Raw genomic sequence first — 22,691 nt, 5'->3', positions numbered from 1 at the left:
GGTGTTTTATAAATTTATTAAAGCTAAAGTACATTTTCAGAGAGAGAGAGATAGCACACAGGCACATGCGTGCACAGGTGAAAAGAACCTACCTCACTTTTAGGTTATAGAGAGTGGGTTGAGGAATGGGTGACATTCCTTCCCTGGTAGGGAGTGAGAAGCCCAGGCTGGTCAAGGTGGGGAAAGAGGCACTACAGTGAGACATGATTAGAAAACATGTTATTGCTTTTATAGTTATGTAACTTTATAAGCTTTGATACAAAAAAAAAAAAAACAAGAAATACAGAAGTCTAACTTTGCAGAGTTACAGTGAGTTAATTATCAGTATGAAGGAAAAGTCTTTCTCTATGAAAACAATCATAATTGAACTACTGAACTAGCTAGCAAAACTAAGCATGACCTAAGAAGTGCTTCAAAGGGTTGAAAAAAATAAAATATAGCTTTGAGTATCTTTTAAATCAGAGAAGTTCCTGGGTGTAAGATTATTTACACCTTCACAGAAAAGTAGCTTATTGTCCTGCTTTTCCTAGTCACTTGAAACTCTATATAAAACTCAAGTTATAAGTGAATTGAGAGGGCGTTTCCTGGTGGCGCAGCAGCTTAAAGATCCAGTGTCACTTCTCTGGCGCGGGTTTGATCCCAGGTTCAGGAACTTCTGCATGCCGCAGGCTGCTCGACCCTGCAAAAAAAGTGAATTGAGAAGACAAATTCATTCCCAAATCACTTCTTAAAGCTTGGGGAAAAAATTAACACTAAAATTGGGGAAAATAATTAAAAGTGGACATCTTCTATTTTGCACTGCCCCCAGCCTGCATCCCACATACTCCCTGCTGGATTGCCCAATAGAAAGTCTAAGGGACTCAGCAAAGCAGAGCTAAGGAAAAGCAAAGGGGGAGGGAGGGGAATTGCTGTTTTATACTACAAAACAATTTTTGAAAAAAAAAATGCTATTCGATATTATCAAAGTGGCATTGAAGCTGTCACAAGGAGAAAAATGAGAATTTTGTTGAGCTCTCTCAGGCAGATTTTACAGTTTAATATTGCTTTACCTTGCCACACATAAAGGAAAGGGATAACAGCATCGCATCGATCAGCAGGTGGAGCTCGGTAACCTTGATCCTGCCCTAGTGCACAATCAGAGCCATCTACAGCAGCCAGCCGGTCCTAAGCCTGGTTTGAGATGCACCAGTGATGCTATCCAAACACAGTGAACTACTCCCATCCTGGGTGCCTTGGGAAAATCTCCAGCTATTTCCACCCTGGACAGGAGCCAGATTTGTAAACAAATGTGCCAAGGGCCAGTCACCCCTCCTCCCTGTGCTTCTTTCATTTCCCCATGTTGGGAAATAGCTTCAGGAGCTCAGCTTTTCCTCACAGGGTTAATCACCTAAAACCTTAAGAACTGGGGCAGGGGGGAATCGAAGAAAAGAAAGAAAAAAACATAGTCCCCATAATGAAAGAAAATGAAAATAATGGCAAAGAGCACACTGGAGGAAAGCAGCCACCCCCATTTCTCTTAGCCCTGGGTAGTTCTACCCCGCTGCCCTATCAATTGTCTTCGCTTCAAAGAAGCTGTTGCTCTATAAATAAAATGACTGGTGTATCTTTAAAATATAAATGGCTCGGACTGTTATAATAAACATTGCAAAATAAATACAAAATAACATCTGGAGGCAAAGTTTGGAGGGGATGTGATAAGAGAGAGTGCTAAATTTTCTTGTTCTATTACTAAGAAACGAACTACATTTTTTTAAATTTAAAAACATATTTTCCATTAGTAACCAACACAAACCAAAGATTTTTCTTTATAATCCCAAATAATGTAATTCTGTCTGTATATTATATCTTTGAGCTAATCTTAGCCATATTTTAACTGTCTTGTTTTCTGCTGTTTGAAACGAGAATAATAAGTGTTAAATTACTAAGCCAGTTCATTTAGATATGAAACTGGTTTGTATTTAGCTCTAATTATTATTGATACTGGTAGACAAGAAAATTATCCCTTTCTGCCTTAAAAAACTAAAATCTCCAATTCAGTGTACTAGGAAAATGCAACATTTCCATCAACAGAGAATATAATAGTTATTAGTACATTAAATTATTTCTCCTTGCAATGACAAGCAGAAAGACCATGTTCCATCTGCCTCTCATAGGCATCCAACTTGTAGGTAATGATCCCATTCGGTTATTATTTACAGAGATCCTACAGCAACTGGTCAGAGGCTCTTCCTCGGCAAAATAATTACTAGGAATGCTTGAGCCTCTCCTAGAGAATTTAGGGATTGTTGTGTAGATATTTGCCTTTCGCTTTGCTTATTTTGTACAATGCCGTCACTAAATTTTTGTAGGTGACACAGCAAGCATTGAATATCCAATGGCAAAGAAAAGCATTAGAAACATATGTAATTTGTGGAGTTCTCTGATGGCCTAGCGGTTAAGGATTCCGAATTGTCACTGCTGTGGCTAGGGTTCGATATTTGGCCCAGGAACTTCTACACACTGCACGGCCAAAAAGAGAAAGTGAAATTCATGTAATTTGTAGGTAAATTGTAATTTCTCCTGAAAAATCTTTATGCCTAATTTATAGTAAATAATAATCAGCTCAGTTATTCCGAACTTATATACCCTCAGTATTTCTTCTTCCTAGTTCATATATTTGGATTTTTTTTAAAAAAAAAAAAAAACCCTGTTAAGTACTAGTGAGATAATAAATATTTCTCATTAGTCAAATAAATATGTAAGGATGTTTAGTGTTAAGTAAGTGTTTTTTGAAAGTGTACTTGTTTCCCTCTCCATAAAGTCTGGCAGAGGATATTGCTGAGATACAGTCTGAGATAACATCTCATCTGCTAACAGTCTGCTCCAGATGACACATACTTTCTCTATTTTTCACATGTGGCCTAAACTATACCAGCAAAATGGGGAACTCAGTTTTCCTATTAGAAACAAACAAACAAACAAAAACATATGACTGCATCACAAAACCATCCAAATGCAGTTTGGAAGAAATAGCCAACATGAAAACTCAGATGGAATTGCTGTAGAACATTGGGAAACATTCATCAGACATTTCATTCCTTTCTTTTCTTTTTCTGATTAACCAAAATGCCAGTTTTAGCCAAGCTGTGTAAAGGATATTTTAAATTCCAGTCTCTTCTATCAGATATTATAAATGTTAGCAGTAAGTCAAATTTACCCATGCTACAAAATATAATACATTTAAAAGATTCTTCCTCAGCTTTGATGATTAACCATTTCCACTCTTTCAACGAACAAAAATTCAGCAAACAAAAAAATGCATTCATATTGCAAGTTGCAAAAAGAACATTTGCTTTTCATTCTATAAGCTTCTAAATGTCACAAAGGAAAATATACTTAAGCAAAAACAAACATCCCATAGCTGAACAGAAAGGAAGAGAAAATACAAACATGGTGGGCACAGCGCTGGAGGTTTAAACATCTCTCTTCCTCCAGCCCACCCGACTGCTCTCTGCAGTGACTCGGGGCTCCTATTTCTCTCCCAATCAGTAGAACCCCATTTGGCAGCATCACGAAACACTTCAGAAGAAAAACACAAGACAGTCAGATGAAATCAATGGAGAACACTGGGGAAAAAGTCTAGGGTTGCATTATTGAGTGAAAGTTAGTGGAAAGGGCACAAGTCTTTGGAGACTGGAAGACTTGCTGTTAAATCCCTCTACTGCAGACTTGGAATCTTGGAAAAATAATTCAATTCTTTGATCCTCAATATCCTCTGATATAAAATGAATGTATTATTTGAGACTCTACAGAGTTGTTGTGATGATTAAAGGAAACAAAGCATATGGTTTGCAAAATTAATTAATTAAAATCAATTTTTTTAAGTATAGGATTTGTCAGGTGGGTACTCAGTAAATTGTTGCTGTCATCCTAAGATCTTATAGGTTCTTTGCCCAAAATACTTCGTATGTCCAAATCACTCTGAAACAAAAGTTCATATGGATAGAGGTATGTTTTACTGTGCTTTGCTTCACCAAATTTTGCAGATACTGCATTTTCAACAAGTTGAAATTTTGTGACAACCGTACTCTATCAGGTGATGGTTAGCATTTTTCAGTAACAAGGTATTTTTAATAAAGGTATGTACCTTTTTTAGACATGATGCTCTTGTACACTTAATATCTTGTACACTTAAACATAACCTTTATATGTACTAGGAAACCAAAAACTTCATGTGACTTATTTTATCATGATATTCACTTTATCGTGGTGGTCTGAAACTGAATCCATAATATCTCCAAGATATTCCTCTATGTACATATTTATGTGTACACACACACACAGAAGTATGTATATACCCACACATATATGAAACATATGCTTTCCTCTATAATTGAACTTCCTATAATATTCAATTTAATCAATCAGTATTTACTCTTTGCCAGGCAATGTGCTTGATACTGCTGATTCAAACACAAAAGACAAAATCCCTGTCTTTGAATCGCCTATAGAAGAAACACAAAAGATAAAGAAATGCCATCAGTGTGTTTTACCTAAGTATGTGCCTGATGGAGGGGGAGTAAGAGGAATGAGCCCCTAACGCAGTCTTGGGAGCAGGGTCGGGAGAGGGTAAGTGGCCTGTAATCTGAGCCAATTCCTCAATATGGGTAAAACAGCACCGCCCCCCTCCCCCATCCACTGGTTTGCTTTCTGCAGTTTCAGTTACCCCCAACAACTGTGGTCCAAAAATATTAAATTGGAAATTCCAGAAATAAACAATTCCTAAGTTTTGAATTGCACACCATCACACCATCTGAGTGGCATGGTGAGATCTCCTGCTATCCTGCTCTATCCAGCCCCGGGCATGAATCATCCCTTTGCCCAGAGCATTCTGCCCATTAGTCACTTAGCAGTCCTCTTGGTTGACATGATGTCATAATGCTTGTGTTCAGGTCACCCTAATTTTACTTAACAGCCCACAGCACAAGAGGAGTGATGCTGACAATTCAGCCATGCCAAAGGAAGCTGTAAAGTGCTTTCTCTAATCGAAAAGGTGAAAGTTCTTAATGAGGAAAGAAAAAAAATTATATGCTGAGGTTGCTAAATTCTAGGGTAAGACAAGTCTTCTAACCTTGATACTGTGAAGAAGGAAGAAAAAATCCATGCTAGTTTTGCTGTCGCACCTTAAACTGTAAAAGTTAACAGGCACGGTGAGTAACAAGTGCTTAGTTAAGATTTTAAAAGATGTTAAATTTGTACACTAAGACATTCAGAGAGAAAACAAGATCATTTTCCCATAACTTTTATTAGGGTATATTGTTATAATTATTCGATTTTATTGTAAGTATTGTTGTTAATCTCTTACTGTGCCTAATTTATGAATTAAACTTTATCATAGGTAGGTATAGGTAAAAAAAAAAAAAAAACATAGTTTATATAGGGTTTGGTACTATCTGAAGTGTCAGGCATCCACTGAGGATCCTGGAACACATCCTCCATGGATAAAGAGAGACTCCTGCAGTTCTTTGCCAGTGAAATAAGATCGGAGGGGAGTGATGGCCTCAGAGAAGAGTCTGGCATAAAAGAACACACATATGCTGTTCAGGAAACTCCAAGTAGCTTTTGTGTTCTCTGGCAAGAGATGTGGTGGCTGTGTGGGCAGGGCACAGATGACAAACGGCCTTATATGCTATGCGAAGGACTCCAAACTCTACCTCAAAAACAGTGATGAGTTTGGGAAGAGTTTTAAGAAGGATAATGAAATGATTCTGTTAGCCTTATACAGATGCCTTTGGTGACAAAGAAAGAATGGAATTTTTAAAAGAATGTGCAAAAGACTCAGATGAGCATGAGTTTTAAGGAAGGGGTATGAAGTTCCATTACTGAACTTGAAAATATTGGAGTTCCCGTCGTGGTTCAGTGGTTAACAAATCCGACTAGGAACCATGAGGTTGCAGGTTCGATCCCTGGTCTTGCTCAGTGGGTTAAGGATCGGGCGTTGCTGTGAGCTGTCGTGTAGGTCACAGACGAGGCTCGGATCCTGTGTTGCTGTGGCTCTGGTGTAGGCCGGCAGCTATTGGACCCCCCTAGCCTGGGAATCTCCATATGCCACAGGGGCGGCCCTAGAAAAGACGAAAAAAAAAAAAAGGAAAAGGAAAGAAAATATAAAGAGCCGGAGTTAATGCAGAAAGAAAGGTGAGGAGAGGAAGGGATAGGTATCTGAGCTTTTCGAGAGCTGCAGCCACCAAACATGGAGACCAGTAAGTGCGGAGTGAAATGAATCCCGCATTCCTCTCAGTGTGTCTGAGGACAGTGCTGCCACCACTCAGAAGACTGACCACAGGCAGAGGGGGATTGCTTCTTTGCTTTGTTGATGCTGAGAAGTGTGATGCATTCAATGGAGATGAATTCATGGTGCTCTAAAATACAAGTCTGTCCCAATTAAAATGTATAAAACATGGAAATATCAATTTAGAGTAATCATCTGGTAGATAAATCAGAGGGCAAGGTGAGTGGATCTGAGCAGGATACAGTAAAAGGGGGGGAAAAAGATTAAAAAAACAGCAATATTTAAAGAGTGAGTAGAGAAAAGGGAAGTTATGAAAGAAACCGAGAAAGACAGACTGAAGGTAAATAAAGAACAAAGAAAATGACAACATGGAAACATGGGGGATGGAAAATACAAGAAGTTGTGATATCTCCTTCTCATCTTGGCGGATGAGAACGGGAACTCAGAGCAGGGCCCACAAAGCCAAGCTATCATTTACCTGGGTCTGCTTTCAAAGAAAGAAATTGAACTAGAGCATATTTACCTGTTCAAAGGAGAAAAAGGAATTTCCTGGCTGAACAGACAAAGAGTAGAATTATGCTAAAATTATACTGGAATAAAAGTCAAAGTGCACCTAAAATTCAAGTATTGCATTAGGCATGGTGAACAGATATCTCTCTTTTTTTTTTTTTTTTTTTTTTTTTGGTCTTTTTAGGGCCACACCTGCAGCATATGGAAGTTCCCAGGCTAGAGGTCGAGTTGGAACTGTAGCTGCTGGCCTACACCACAGCCACAGCAACACGGGATCCGAGCTGCCTCTGCGACCTACACCACAGCTCATGGAAATATTGGATCCTTAATCCACTGAGCAAGGCCAAGGATCCAACATGCATCCTCATGGATAGTAGTCAGATTCAATTCCCCTGAGCCACCATGGGAACTCCCTATGAACAGGTATCAATTTAAACAGCATTTCCGGTCTAACATGCTTCCCCCTACACATCTTCCTACTCTCTCTCAAATCCCCTTATCACTTCACAATTCACAGGAAGATCATCTTCTTTGCCTTCCATTTGTCTCTTTTCCATAAAAATAAAAAAAAAATGCATTCAGTCATGCTATTTCATCTTAACTGATCTTTCGATCCAAAATCAATCTGTATCACTGAAGTCCTTAACACCCAGGTCAAGTTTCTCAACTTTTAGGCAACATCGCTTACTCAACTTTTTTGCCAAAAACTTGTACACCCTATATTAATTTCTACTTTTTGTATATTACTTTATAAATAAAATTACAAGAAACAGAAAATGCACGTGTCATAGGCAATGATGTCCTACTGTAGAGCACAGGGAACCATATCCAATCTCTTGGGATAGACCATGATGAAAGATAATATGAGAAAAGGAATGTTGACATGTGTATGACTGGGTCACTTTGCTGTACAGCAGAAATAGGCACAATATTGTAATCAACCATACTTTAATAAAAAATATATTACATAGAAATCAATTTTTTTAAATGGATGTAAGTCCTTTTAAAATGTAAAAGGATACAGAATATAAGGTATAAGTATAAAACATATAGGGAGTTCCCGTGGTGGCGCAGTAGTTAACGAATCCGACTAGGAACCATGAGGTTGCGGGTTCGGTCCCTGCCCTTGCTCAGTGGGTTAAGGATCCGGCGTTGCCTTGAGCTGTGGTGTAGGTCACAGATGCGGCTCGGATCCCACGTTGCTGTGGCTCTGGCGTAGGCTGGCAGCTACAGCTCCGATTGGCCCCCTAGCCTGGGAACCTCCATATGCCGCAGAAGCGGCCCAAGAAATGGCAAAAAGACAAAAAAATAAAAAATAAAATAAAATATATAAAGCATAAAAATACACAGTAAAATAATATTATTGCTATCACTTTTAAGGTTGCCTTATTTCCTCCTTAATTAAGTTGTAAGTCAATGTTTGAATCATGAATACAAGTCACTGACCAGAAGGAAAACTGCCCAAGTCAACTTATTACCACCTGGTAGAAAATTTTTACTAGGAAAAATTTAGATCTATTTTATCTTAGACCTATTTATATGCCATATTTTATATGATGCATAAATTTTTGGTTTCATATTTGCTTCCCTTTTGCAAACACATGCAGCACCATTTTACTGTATACAATCCTGTTTAATGAAAACTGTAATATTTTGTTGCAGTTTGTAACTCAGTCTTTCACATATTGGCCTGCTTTCAGCTATTCAATTAAATATCAGATGTTTTATTAATGTGTTTAGTTGCTGATAGGAAGCATCTTGTACTCAGCATATTTAGCAAAACCTGGGCTAAAGTGTCTCCATTAACTTATTTGATGTCTGAAAACAGAAACCTAGTGTAATGCTTATAGTATAGATCCAATGATAAATATAGAATTCGTGTTCTGCCAGATAGAAACTTTAGCCATTAGAAATTATGTATCTTTACAATTTTTCCTAAATAAAAACAGAAAAACTTGCTCTCAAATCAGATTTTAAAGAGTTTTCTTGGATCTGTTGTACATTCTTTTGAAAAAAAAAATCTGTTTTATCACCTCCTCAAAGTGGCTCATTTTTAAAAATCTTTTCAAAAATATATTTTTTTGCCTAAATAACAAGGCCTTCCCTGAGGAATAAATACAGATTCTGATGACTACGCTAAAGTCGTTCATTTTTATTGACAAAATTCTAAAACTAATTACGAAGTTATTGATGTAGAAGCAAGAAGTCCAGACATTACTCTCAGAGGAGACTGGCCAGGCCACATGGGGTCACCACAGCTCTCTGCATCAGCCTCTGCCTTACAAATCACACTTTCCCTTTCCTGTCATGGGAGATTTTGTTTTGCTTTGTTCAATGTGTCTGTTTTTTGTTTGTTGGTGGGTTCTTTTTTTTTTAGAGTGTTAAAGAAATAAATTAGATAAATTTCATATACTATGTCTTGAATTTGGACAGATCTTCTCTGGATATTTTTATAAATAGGACTTACAGAAGTGGCTACAATTAGGTGAATCCATATCTAGAGGAGCAACCCTGTGTAAGGAATATTAAAATTATTTATGTCAACCTGCAGATTCTATAATGGTGCACCAAATCATCTTTGTCCTTCATCCTTTGGCCTGTTACGTCATCTCAATAGCTTGGACAAAGCAAAAGAAAGCATGCTTATCTAAATTTGAAAAAAATAAGAGAATGCTGAGAAAAGTAATGATACTTTGGATGAGAAAATAAAAATAGTAAAACAGCCAAATAGATTGGAATGACAGGCTAGGATGGAAACGATAAAATCAAGAAAAGAAAGCATAGGCCTACATTAAAGAACAACAAACTACACAGGAGCACGGGAATTAATAGCCAGGGGCATGGAAAAAAATCAAATCATAGAGGTTCTAGTTGACCACAAGCTTCATAGGACCTAAGAGTCTGGTGTGATAGGTTAAAGGAGCTAATGAAAGATGGTGCTGTGGACCAGCCATCCTTTGGGGCTGCTGCTATTTCTTTCTACCTCAGGGGCAGGTCCTGGAAACTAGCTAATCTGAGTCTCTGCGTGCGTGGGCTCGAATGTCTTCAGGGATCCACAATAAAATCCCCACATCAGTTAGCCTGGAATCTGGAAAAGTGAGAAGTCACTCGTTCTCAGTCCACGGCCTGCTTAAATCCACCTCTGAGCTCTCTGGGAAAACATGAAGCCAGTGAATCCCAGAACACAGGTGGGATTTTCTCAGGAAGGGAGATGATGCAGGTTTGCCTGAATAAATCCCAACTCTCCCTCTTCGGTCCACTCTCATCTTTGAGAGAATTAGTCAAACGTCAGCTAAAGCAAAGAAATGGAGAACTCAATTTATGAAGAATTTGGTAATATGTTGGATTCTAAGTATGGATTTGGGGGAGATTAAAGTGAGGAGTGGATAATTCAGACTTGAATCAACACAGATTAAACAGGGAAATTATCCAGTGAGGGCAGGGGTGGGGGGTGATGGTGGATGTGTGTGTGACCAAGGATGACAGGGATATGCATGGAGGAAAAAAGCCAGAAGAATGAGATTTCCTGTCACTATTTTTAAACCTTAACTTCTTAAAACCCAAGACTTGTAGCATAATCATGCTTTACACTTACAAGCAATTGTCATTTTCTAATTTCCTACTCACTCCCTGCTCATCAAAGGACTTGAGCAGATCAATCATAAGGTCAGATTTTCACCCCTATTTCTACTGTATCTTGGATAACTGCCATTTCTGTGCAGGCAATATATCTAACAGGGCTCACTGTCTATATATCTCTATATGGACACCCTGGACCATACAACATCCAGAATTCTTCTCGCTCTGAATTTATAATTTCTGGGTCTCCATACTCAAGGGCAAACTCCTATATTTTCTGCTCCCTCAACCTGTTGGTCCACAAAAAATATTCTTCAATTTCATCTCATCCTTGGTCCTTTAATGTATCTTAATCTCTCATCCTCCTCCTGGCTTCGTTAAATTATTCAGCTGAGCTTAATTTTCCTTATTTGAAAATGAGAGTAGTGATACCCACATCACATATTTGATGTGAAGATTAGATATAAATTATGCAGCACATATATCATTGCTACTTATTAAGCATGGGCATTAAATAATCATTATCAAATTCAATCCATCTAAACTTCTAATTTATTACTTAAAAAGACTCTCTTGCCAAAACTGTCAGTGCCCTTCCCCTTTATTTTCTGAACCTAATTAGCAAAATAGGCCTTGGATCAACCAGTCACTCCTTTCCTAGATTCATAGCTGGCTGCTCAGCACTGCTGAAAACAAATGCGGCAAACACACGGGCCCATTGTCCTCCCACATCAGTCAAATTATTAAGGCTACAGTAAAAAAAGGCTACCCTAGTCCACTTCCTCTTTCATTCCCCACAACAATATTTTCAAACGTTCACCCCTCTGATTTTTCCACCACTCTGAGTAAACGAACTGTCCTTTAGAGAGAAAAATAGAAGAAAAATAGAAACCATCGTGCAGGGCTATTCTCCACTTCCGGTCTCTCCCGCCAACACAATGGAAAGTAAATATAGGTAGAGCCACCCTTACCCCTTCCCTTTATAGTTCAGTTAGTGGTTGTCCTTCTGCATTTCAAATGTTAATTCTCCCATCTGTTCTTTGAATCATATCTTTTCATTTCTTTGGGAACCCTACTCAAATCCAGGACATACCCTCTCCTCTGTATCTTTAACTTTTTTCTTCCCACATCTCCCATCTTCTCTCTTTATCTCCTTCCAGTGATCACCTTACCATTCCTTTTCCTCTTAGATCAGTGTTTCTCCAAAGAGCAATATGTTCTTACCTTCGCTTCCCCGTTTGCTAGGACTGTTGCAACCACTGCACCAGTGTTTCTTTACCTCCATTAAATCCAACCTTATAGGAGTTCCTGTGTTGGCACAGCAGAAACAAATCCGACTAGGAACCACAAGATTGAGGGTTCAATCCCTGGCCCGGCTCAGTGGGTTAAGGATCTGATGTTGCCCTGAGCTCTGGTTGCAGTCGAGAGTCCTATTTGATGTTGCTGTTGCTGTTGCTGTGGCTGTTGTGTAGACCAGCAACCCTAAAAAGCAATAAGAAGAAAAAAATCCAATCTTGTAAATGTCTTCTAAGTGCTCAAGACATGTCAGTCCTTACGTGACAGAAGTTCTCTACTACTTACCTTGTTATTTATCATCTTTTTCTTGAAATTCTTTCCTCATATGATTGTTATGACAATCTCCTACTCTTGATTTTCCTCCTTTAGCTCCTGTAGAGAAAATTTCATTCATTTACAGGATTTTAACTACCATTTAACATTAATACTCCAATATTGAAATCTCCAACCCTTGTCCACTCCAGATCCATGCAGCTAATGAATTATTCAAGAAAAACCGAACAAGCAAACAAACCTAAAATCTTGGCTTGGATGTCCTATAACATCTCAAACTTACTGTGTTTCACATCGAACTATTTTCCTCCTGCCTTTAAATTTGCTCACCTGCCTATCTTGGCAAACTGACACTTCCCATCGATTTTCTTTTTTGAAGTTATTTTGAAGAATAGTTCATTTACCATGTTGTGTTTCAGGTGTACAGCAAAGTTACTCAGTTATACATACATACATATGTATTTTTTCAGATTTTTTTATTTCAGATTCGTTATTATAAAATATTAAATATAGCTATTTCCACCCATTTTCTCAAGTCAGAAACTGCAATTAACCTTTACTTTTATCCTATGATTAAGTCTTCTCAATTTTTTCCCTCAATAGTCCTTAAATCTATAACTGTGTTGTTATTAGTATTACTATTCCACGATCACTTGGCCTTCCGTATAGTTTTCTGCAAGATGTTCCTCATTGTGTCCGCCAAAAGTCACTGGAGCCATTTCAAATAAATAGTGCTATTCTTTCTTTCTTTCTTTCATACTTCTATTTTATTTATCTATTTATTTATTATTTATATTATTTAACATATAATGTGTATATTATAAATATAAATATAGAATAATATTTATATGTTCTTTATTTTATTTATTTATTCCTATTTATTCTTTCTTACTTTTATAAGTATGTATTTATGGGGCCCTTTGCCCAGAAGCCTCTGGAGAATCTCTGTGTGAGACATCCCTAATCATGCAACTCAGTCCAAGTACTGCCCAATAAAGCTTGTTCTGTGTTACTGTCTCTTGAGGGCATATTTTTTTTCCTTGAGGAGCCACCAATTCCTTTTAATCTGGGCAATGGCCCTATAATACTTCTTTCAGGATAAAACTCAATCTTTTTAGCAGAGCATAAAAGAGAATTCACTATCTGGTCTATTTCTCCAACCTCACTTCTTGCAGATACTTTTCTTTGTACCTGCTACAATCCAATAGAACCTTATTAATTGCATTTTTCAAATGGCTATATTCTGTCTCATGTTTGTCCTATGATAACTTCTTTATAGGGATAATAAAATAATAGCCCAAATCAATAGAAAAATTTAAGTCCACCAAGGTTAAGAAAAGATTAGTTGACTGTTTATGCTATATTTCTCAGAGGCTCATCAACAATCATTCATTTATTCCTTCAACAAATATTCAGCATGTACATATTCTATGCTTGGCATTATTCTAGGTAGATCAGTGAATAAAATTAACACACACACTTTTACTTGTGAAGCTTCATTCTAGAGGGGAATGGGATGGCATTTGGTAATTTTAAATAGATTTCAGAGAGGATTTCAGGGAAGTAACACTTGAGTGAGTTTGAGATTTTACTCAAGGGTGAATGGGGAGCCATTGGAAGAGTAGAGCAGAGAAGTGCCATGATCTAACCAATATGTCAGCAGAATCACTCTAACTTCTGCGTTGAGAATAGGCTTTACAGGACCAAGAAAAGGGGAGGCAGCTGAGAAAAGATGTCTTAGAAGAGAGTGATAGCAGCAGAGCCAGTGATAGAAGGAAAGATCCTGGAGTATTTTCAAACCAGAGTTACCAGATTTGCTTGTAGGCTGTAAGTGGGGTGTGAAAGAAACAAAGAAGTTAAGAATGACTCCAATATGTTTTGGTCAGAGCAACTAGAAAGTTGGGGCTATTAACTGTGATGGGGAAGACTATGAAGAATGTCTTAGCGTTTACTCTCTCTCTCTTTGAGTTTAACCTTTCTCCTTAATGAACAGTGATTTTTTTATTGTATATTAAAGCTTTGAAAACATACACTGCTCTCTGGAGAAAAAAAAAATCCAAACCAAGCAAACTCTTCTCAAATTGTACAGTGAAATAATGACAAGTTGGGTGGATCAGTGTGTTCTAGATACTCTGATATTCCATATGGTCTAAAAGTACAGTACAATCCAAATTGCATCCATAATAAGTGAGTCACACACAGGAACTGTTTTGCAAAAAAAAAAAAAAAAAAAAAAAAGATTTGCAAAAATACAACATAAATACCAAGGTGGAGTTTAAGATTTATTTTTAAAAAAGTCTACTTTTCTTTAGTTTTGTTTTCCTCTTCATCCTCTCCTCTATTAACTGCTCTCTGTCATTCTTTTCTCTTTTCTCAAACTACTTTTTTTCTTGATTTATCTTTTACCTATTAAATTTTCAAGGCATTGGTTTTATGCTTAAGTTAAAATGTGATTTCTCGAGTATGTGTGGATTAAAGCTCATCCAAATTCATCATTTTATTTTCATCAGCTTCTTTCTATTAGCAATGCAAAAAGACTCAATTCTACTACAAAGCTTACCTAGTAACAGAGGGGCACTGGTGATTCTTTTCTTTGAGCATAGGTAGAATAGATACCTGCCTTACTATTTGCTCAAGCAAAATACACACACTGTTTTAAAAATAGTCTCAGGATGAGGATAATCAAATATTTATGTTAGGTTGAGAAAAAACATAAATTTTAAAGGCAGAAAATTTGAAAACTGCACATTACATCTTGTAAACTGAGTTGGGGCAAGTCATTTAACCTTTCTGAGTCAGTTTCCTCAGTTGCAAGGCATCATTCTGTAGTTTTTGTCTTTTTGTTTTCCCTTTCATCTTACTTTCTTCCACTTTCTCTCTCCACCTCTTCTCTCTTTCCCTTCTTTCCTTCTTTCTCTCTTCTTTTCTTCCTTCCATTATTCCTATTATACTTCATGCCATATAGAATTTCGGAGTGATTTCAATAAATACATGCCCAATAAAAAAACAGAAAAATGAAAATAGGAATAGAAAGCCAAGGTTAGCAATAAGCAATCTAAAGAGCACCAACAGGGCTGTAGCAGTTGATCTCTAAGCAATTAAATGTTGAAAAGATTTACATTAGGTTACTATACTTTGATTAGAATTAAGATATCCCATCAACACTGTCAGCTGGATAAAAGCAAATACACCACTTTAGGGAAGTGTTTGCATCCTCAATTCTTAATCAACTCTACCACTTGCACACACAATGGAGATATTTCCAGTCCTAATACAGTCTTTCTAAAACTCTCCTTATTCTTCTATGCATTTCCTAGATGGGTTAACAATGGTAAGTTGTTTAACCTCTCTGAAATCAGTTTCATTATCTGTAAACACAAAATAAAAATAAATAAATCATGCATTGCTGTAAGAATGAAATAATATATATGAAAGTGTTTGTAATAGTTCTCGATTACTATCTAATGATATTGCCACAAAACTAGAGGCTTAAAACAACCCAAATTTATTACCTCAAACTCTCCAGGATGAAATGTCTGGGCATGCCTTAACTGGATCTACTTCTCAGGGTCTCTCATAAAAGTGCAGTCAGGGTGCAGGTCATGATGCTGGTCATGATGCTGTTCTCGTTTGGAGCTCAGAGTTCTCTTCCAAACTTATCCATTGTTGGGAGAATTCAGCTCCTTGCAGTTGTAGGACTGAGGTACCCATTTTCTTTTTGGCTATTGGCTGTGAATCAAGAACTGCCCAAAGTTCCTTGACATGTGGCTCCCATAATTAGTTCACAATGTAGAAGTTTGCTTTCTTCTAGGCCAGTAGGAATGTATCTATTGATGTTTCTTATCTATTTCAAAAGCCCACCTAATTAGGTGAAGCTCATTGAGGGTAATCTCCATTTTGGGATTGATAAATCAACTGGTTAGGAACCTAATCATTATAGCGATATGAGGAGTTGCTGTCTTGGCGAAGTGGAAATGAATCCGACTAGGAACCATGAGGTTGTGGGTTCAATCCCTGGCCTCACTCATCGGGTTAAGGATCCGGTGTTGCCTTGAGCTGTGGTGTAGGTTGCAGAGGTGGCTCGGATCCTGCGTTGCTTGTGGCTGTGATGTAGGGAGGCAGCTGTAGCTCTGATTAGACCCCTAGCCTGGGAACATCCCTATGCTGCAGGCGCAGCCCTAAAAAGACGAGGAAAAAAAAGGGGGGGTGATATGCCATCATATTCACAGTTTCACCCACAGTCATGAGGTGGGAGTTTTACAAGGTCATTGGTCATTTGGGTTATCCTAGAATTCTGCCTGTTGTAGCATACTATAACACCACCCACAAAAGAAACTACTAAAACAAGATCTTATAAAATGTGCAACTTGGTGTACTCTCTTTGGCACTTACACTAGAATTTGACTATAATAATCAGTTCAGCCTGGATACTGCTATAGAACAGTATTACCTTAATGATTTCACAGATTCATAAATTTTTGCTTTCTTCATTTATCTCTTTCATTCATTTAGCAAATATCTGTTGACTACCCACTGTAGGTGAGGAAAAGTGCAGGGCACTGGTGACATAGGAAGATAGGCATAGTCTCAGCCTTCACGGAACTTAGAGAATGAGACAAATGAAAGCCCCAAACAATAAGGAAACAAGTAGATATAATATTTGCTAATCATGGTAAGAGCTTTTAGTCATTAAAGGGCTTTTAGCAGGGCAGTGACATTATCCAGATGGTATTTAAAGAAAATGGCATCGAATGTTATTAAAAGATCAAAGTTCATCCAGCTTGACTGGCCCATTCATGACATGAGAATTTGGAACTTTTCACAACACATAAAAATAAATATGTCGGCATTAGGAAGAACTCAAGCCTCTTTCATAAGCCTTCCTTAAATTCTACTCACAATGAAGAATAACTCCAGTCTAATTTAATTCAAGCCTCAAAACTCTATATAGGGCCACAGTCCTAATGGGGAAACAAAGATATGCCTCCCCCAGTTCTTTCACTCAAGTCCATTCTTTAATCTCTGGGTATCCTTTCCAGTAGATATGATCTCAATTGGAATTTTCTCCAACTGGAATGGCTCATCATTTAAGATTAGTTTGGTTGCACATAACACAATAACATTGACTTAAACAAGAAATAAGTCTTTTTTTTCAGTCTTCTGTTTTTTTTTTTTTTTTTTTTTTTAAAGCCGGAGAATATGTTCCAGGGCTGGTATGGAGGTCCATGATATCATAGACCCAGATTTCATCAACTTCAGCTCATATCTTCCATCTCATGGTCCAAGGGAATGGATCAAGTTCCCTAGGACAAGGGAACAGTCAGTTGAAAAGAAGGAGGCTTGAAGAATAAATGGGGCAAAGAGCATATGCCAATTGGTCATTGAGGAAGGTTTTTGAGAAGCTGTAAAAACAAAAACAAAAAACAAACCTACCAGAAAATCTTCTGCTTATATATCATTCACCTCAATCACATGCCATACTTAACGGCCAGGAAGATTATAAAGTGGAGCCTTTTTTCCAGGTAGCCATATTTCCAACTAAAATCCAGGGTTTCCATTATAAAAAAGACAAAAGGGAATGAAAACTGGAGTAGGCAACTAACAGTCTCTGCCATGTGGTCTAAGCCAAGACACAAATTTGAGTGGAGCAGGCAAAGTCCTCAACTTTTGGCCAGTTTTTTGGGGGGCCACTCAGGGTAAACCAGTCTAGATAAAATAGGTGCTCCACCTGGGCCAGTCCCATCTACTAGCATTACCAATATAGAATTTGAAGTTGAAGCCCCAATGAAGACTGGTAGAACAATTTTTTACATGTTAAAAAAAAAAAAAAAAAGAACGATTGAAAGTCAGTGTATCAGTCAGGATTCTATCACATAAAAGTGACAGAAATCCACCTTGAACTAATTTAAGCAAAAAGGAAGGTTTTATTGCAAGGATATCTGTCTAATGTTCAGAACTTAGAAAAATACTGACCATCAAAGACTTTGGAAGAATAGAGGTTGAACTAGCCTCAGGAATAAACCAGATACTGAAGGAGTCTACTGTACCTGGCAATACTCTCAGAACATTTTCCCTACTTCTCACCTCTGTTTTAGAAGGTGGGGGTCTGCTTTATTTTCCTAGGTTTCTCATTATTGTCAATATGTAGAATGTCTCCTGACGACTTAGTTGCATCACACTGTTTCTGACCAGAGAGGAGATAGAAAGAGATTAAATTCTTAGAAAAAGACTCTGATTTTCCAGTTTGGGAAACATTCCCATCCAGGGACCAATCACTGTCAGCCCTCAAGAGAACCAGGTAGATGAAAGCAGGAATGAAGAGGAGCCAGACATGAAGAAGGAGGAAAGCTACTGGGCAAATAAACTCAACAGAAGTCTACTAGACTTGGAGCTGATATACTAAAGCTTTGGAAGTCCTGCACATCATTTCCAACAGTAGAGTGAGAGGCAAAAAGGGAATAGATGTTTCTGTATATATTTTAGAATTTTAATATTTACTCAGGAACAATTTATGAATAAGATCCATTTAAGGGACTTTTCATTTCTCTGGGGTAAAAAAAAAAAAAGGGATGTTCTCAATTAAGAAAAGAGGTTGATTTTGCTTAGTTTTATAGAAAGAAAACAACTTTCAGAAGCTATATTTCTGGCCTCATAATTGAACTAGGTTATTAACTGGTGTATGTTGCATAACCCTGGCTACTTCTTCCACCAGTTGCATAAGGAAAGCCAAGGGAGCTCCCTTGAGTGCATCTCCCAGCCAACCCCAAAAACACAGAGTAAGGAATCTAACCAGCTCTGCCCTGTGCCTTGGGCCAAATGCTTTCTTGGTTTTCTGTGCTTTCTTCCAAATTGTTGCTAGATGGTATGCTTTCCTTGACTCCAAGAGTGCTGACATTCAAAATTCAGATTTAAACTTTGGAGTAAAAGCAAAGAAAGCAAGTAGGTCTTCCACTGGACTTGGTCCTAGGCCATTTAGGAAAAATTAGCCAAGTCAAAAGAATTAGGGTATGGTCTAAGCTAGTCCAGCCACTGAAGCTTTCCGAGGGAGTTTGGAACCAACCCCAGATAATAAGAAATAAAGTGTTCCTTTGTTTGGTTGTTTCTGTGCTCATTTTTTGCTTATTTGTTTGTGGGTGTGGGTACCTGTTAAGAATAGAATTAAAGTGCTTGGGATGCTCTGTCCTGGCTAGCCATATCTCTTTCCATAAAAATCACTTGCAGGTCACACATACATATATATTCACATTCACATATACATGTACTTTCCCCCCCCCCTGCTTTTTAGGGCTGTACCCATGGCATATGGAGGTTCCCAGGCTAGGGGTCTAATTGGAGCTACAGTTGCCAGCCTGCACCACAGCCACAGCAATGAAGGATCCAAGCTACCTCTGTGACCTACACCACAGCTCACAGCAACACAAGATCCTTAACCCACTGACCGAGGCCATGGATCAACCCCGAAACCTTATGGTTCCTAGTTGGATTCGTTTCCACAGCACCACCATGGGACTCCCACACAGTCATATATTTTATTTCAACTAAATATATATGGGATTCTGATGTACTAATATCATGAAGTTCTAAAACAGACATTTAGTTTCTTTTTTTATTTTTTTTACTTTTTAAATTTTTTATTATAGTTGATTTACAATGTTCTGTCAATTTCTGCTTCACAGCAAAGTAACCCAGCCATATATCCATATGCATTCTTTTTTTCACATTATCCTTCATCATGTTCCATCACAAGGGATCAGATACCATTCCCTGGGCTACACAGCAGAATCTCATTGCTGACATTTAGTTTCTTTTCACTAAGGAGGTTATGAGATCCCCTTAGCCACTGTAGATGAGGATATACAGTATATTACTGCTTAAATCAGAGAGCCTCTTATATTCTCTTCTATGGCTGTGATAGTTTTATGAGGTCACCTACATTGGGATTTGTGTCTTTCTTATTTAAAAGCCCTCATTACTATTTTCAGAGTATCTTCATTTTTTTAATATCTACATGTTCAAATTTTACTATCAGTGGATTTCTACGGAGAATTGACTCCTCTAATTTGTTCCAGAAAATAGTTTCAGCCCGCTTTACTTCTTAACCTTGAAATACACTCTCTCTCTTTTCTTTTGCTTTCCTTGTCTATTTCTTTTTTGGATGGATGGTTGCATGGATGGATGGATGGATGGATAGCTAGTGGACGACTAGGAAGGTAGAGAAGGAAGGAAGGAGGAAAAGACTGAGACTGAGAGAGAAAAAGAAGAAAGAAGGAAGGAAGGAAGGAAGGCAGGCAGGCAGGCAGAAGGGAGGAAGGAAGGGAAGGAAGTTCTCAGAGAGCCTTAGCATTATGTTCCACAAACATTGGCAAGAAGGATTATCTCCAGATGGGTTGGTAACAACTTTGATATTGACTAAAACCTGAATATTATGTATGACCTGCCCTGTGTCAACACTAACCCAGAAGTTGAAGACGTATCTACTTAACAGTTTCACCCACAACAATGTAGAAGTTAAGCATAGTTAAAACTCAGCTTCCTTCTCTTTTGTCAGAGGATAAGCACAAAGGCAACAGATTTACAGGAGCCCCAGAAATGACAAAAAGAGGCTCAGAAAAGAGAGACTGAAGCTGCCAGGTACAAACTTTACTGCCTTATTGCTTGGCTTTTTCTGTGATTTAGGAATGAGTCACCGAAATGTTTTGCAGGGACTTTGAGTTTAATGGTCCATTTGGCACCTCTGAAATCAAGGAATCAGTAAGAGATGGCACCTCCCTTAATTCCCATTTTTTCACCGCAACCTGGCTCATGTCAGTGTTGACATAAAAAAAAAAAAAGAGTACAACATAAAATTTGAACATTCTGTTTTACTCATTTGATTTTCTGAGGACTTAAGCCCCTCCTGGATCACTGTGAGGGACAGCTCCAAAGAGGTAGGGGAGCAGCCAGGATATACAGGAGTTTTGCAACAAAAACCAGGTGGCCAGAACCTCCAAAGATTACTGTTTATTAAAGAAAACAGACCTCTCAAGTTAATGAATTTATTGCTTTTCTTTGTATGGGAAGATGGGAGAGTCTGGGCTCACTGAAATCATTCCTTTGATATGCATCTTAGCTCTCTAGGGCCAATATCCTATTCTTGCCCATCCTGACTCCCCTCCGGTGCACCTTGGGGGGTGGCCGCAGTGGCTGAGGGCTCCACAGTGGCCACCCCCGTTTGTCTCCCTGTTGAGGTCCCTCAGAGCTCACCACTGGGGAGTGATATTGGCTAGTGGCTTGATGGTTGCAGCATCCTTTGTTGGAGTGACAGGCAACAGTTTTCATTCACATCATAGAGCCCATTACCATCAGAAGTTAGCATCTCATTTAGAAGTCTCGTTGACCTGAAACTATTAATGAGCCTGTGATGTGTTAACCTTGAGATGACTCCTCCTCTCTTCCTTACACATCATTACTTGTGCCAACTTCTGTGTATAATTATAAACACATGTCTGAATTAAGTTGCAAACAGACTGTAGTTACTATTCTTAGAAAACTGGAACTAGTGTCTAATTTAATCAGCTATAAACTGTGTTGTCATGACACAAGACATATAGCATCCAGATGTAGAAAATGCCACCTGCTGTGTGTTGAAGCCAACACTTATTAGGAACTAAAATTTCAAAGTAAATTCGAAACAACCCAAATTTTATCACTAAAATGTTGTCACTCCCATTTCCTGCATGTTGATATGTATAGGGCTGAGGACCTTCTTAGTGCTCTGCCTAGATCTCCTTGGATCCCCACTACCATCCCTGAGTGGCCCTCTGCCCATTTCTGGCCTGTACCTTTGACTCTTTTGAAAACTTTCTGATGCCAGCTGAAGCCTTTTTGCCCAGACACTTGGAGCAAAGGAGTTGAAAGTGTCTGAGAACTTATGTACCTCCCACAGCCCCAGCCCTTGGCCAATTACTTACTGACACAGAAATATGAAGACCGAGCTCTTTCCCCCTCTAGGCAGGACAAGGGTTGAGGTGAATTTTATATTTTGGAGAATTTGACCATCCCCCAAATCAGCCTGAGGCTCCTCCCTGGCTTCTTTTGAATCCCTGTCCTGCTAACATTACTCCCTTCCTGGAGTCTCCTGAGTACTTCCTTTATGAATCACATGTCTGGGGGCTGCTTTGCTTCTGAAACACCTGACAATATACTGTCTTGGATAGAAGAGAAAATGATGAAATTGGAAATGGCCTGTCAGAAAATGCACAGGGCTCCATGTATATACACAGATCCATCCTTCAAAGGAACACAATCTGTCAGATGTGTCACTCCAAAAAAAAAAAAAAAGGATTGAAATTCCTCCACAAACAAGGCCTGAGTAGGGAATCGTTTTTTTTTTTTTTTTTTTTTTGTAGGAGGGGATTCTTTTTTGTTTTTTGCTTTTTAGGGCCACACCTGTGGCTTATGCAAGTTCCCAGGCTAGGAGCCAAATCAGAGCTGCAGCTGCCATACCTATACCACAGCCACAGCAACAAGGGATCCAAGCCACCTCTGTGACCTATACTGAAGCCCACAGCAAGACTGGATCCTTAACCCACTGAGCAAGGCAAGGGATCAAATTCGCATCCTCATGGATATTAGTCAGGTTCTTAACCCTCTGAGCAGCAATGGGCACTCCTGGGAATCTTGTTTATATTCTGTCACAATTTGTGCCTTAGAAGAGAGAGAAAAAAAGTCAAAGTCCATATGAGCTTAAAAATTCATATATCAATTGAATTTTTGAAGAGAGAAA

The 22,691-nt window shown here is 38.3% G+C and overlaps 1 long non-coding RNA gene across 1 annotated transcript in view; it reads right to left on the bottom strand.

Moving 5' to 3' along the window:
• The window catches only part of LOC146406031 (uncharacterized), a 41,775-nt gene continuing 19,084 nt past the window's right edge, over positions 1-22,691 (bottom strand). The window contains exons 2-4 of the long non-coding RNA XR_014804030.1: positions 11,939-12,025; positions 11,582-11,839; positions 1-679 (exon numbers count right to left, since the gene is read on the bottom strand). This is a non-coding gene — a long non-coding RNA (uncharacterized LOC146406031). The remainder of the gene's footprint in view (positions 680-11,581; positions 11,840-11,938; positions 12,026-22,691) is intronic.

The sequence above is a fragment of the Sus scrofa genome, chromosome 1 (assembly GCF_054392235.1).
Source record: "Sus scrofa isolate SSC_HxYL_T2T_F1_AM1 chromosome 1, Sscrofa_HxYL_maternal_Yorkshire_Landrace_v2.0, whole genome shotgun sequence".
NCBI lineage: Eukaryota > Metazoa > Chordata > Mammalia > Artiodactyla > Suidae > Sus > Sus scrofa.
This window is presented reverse-complemented; position numbering and strand designations above follow the sequence as displayed.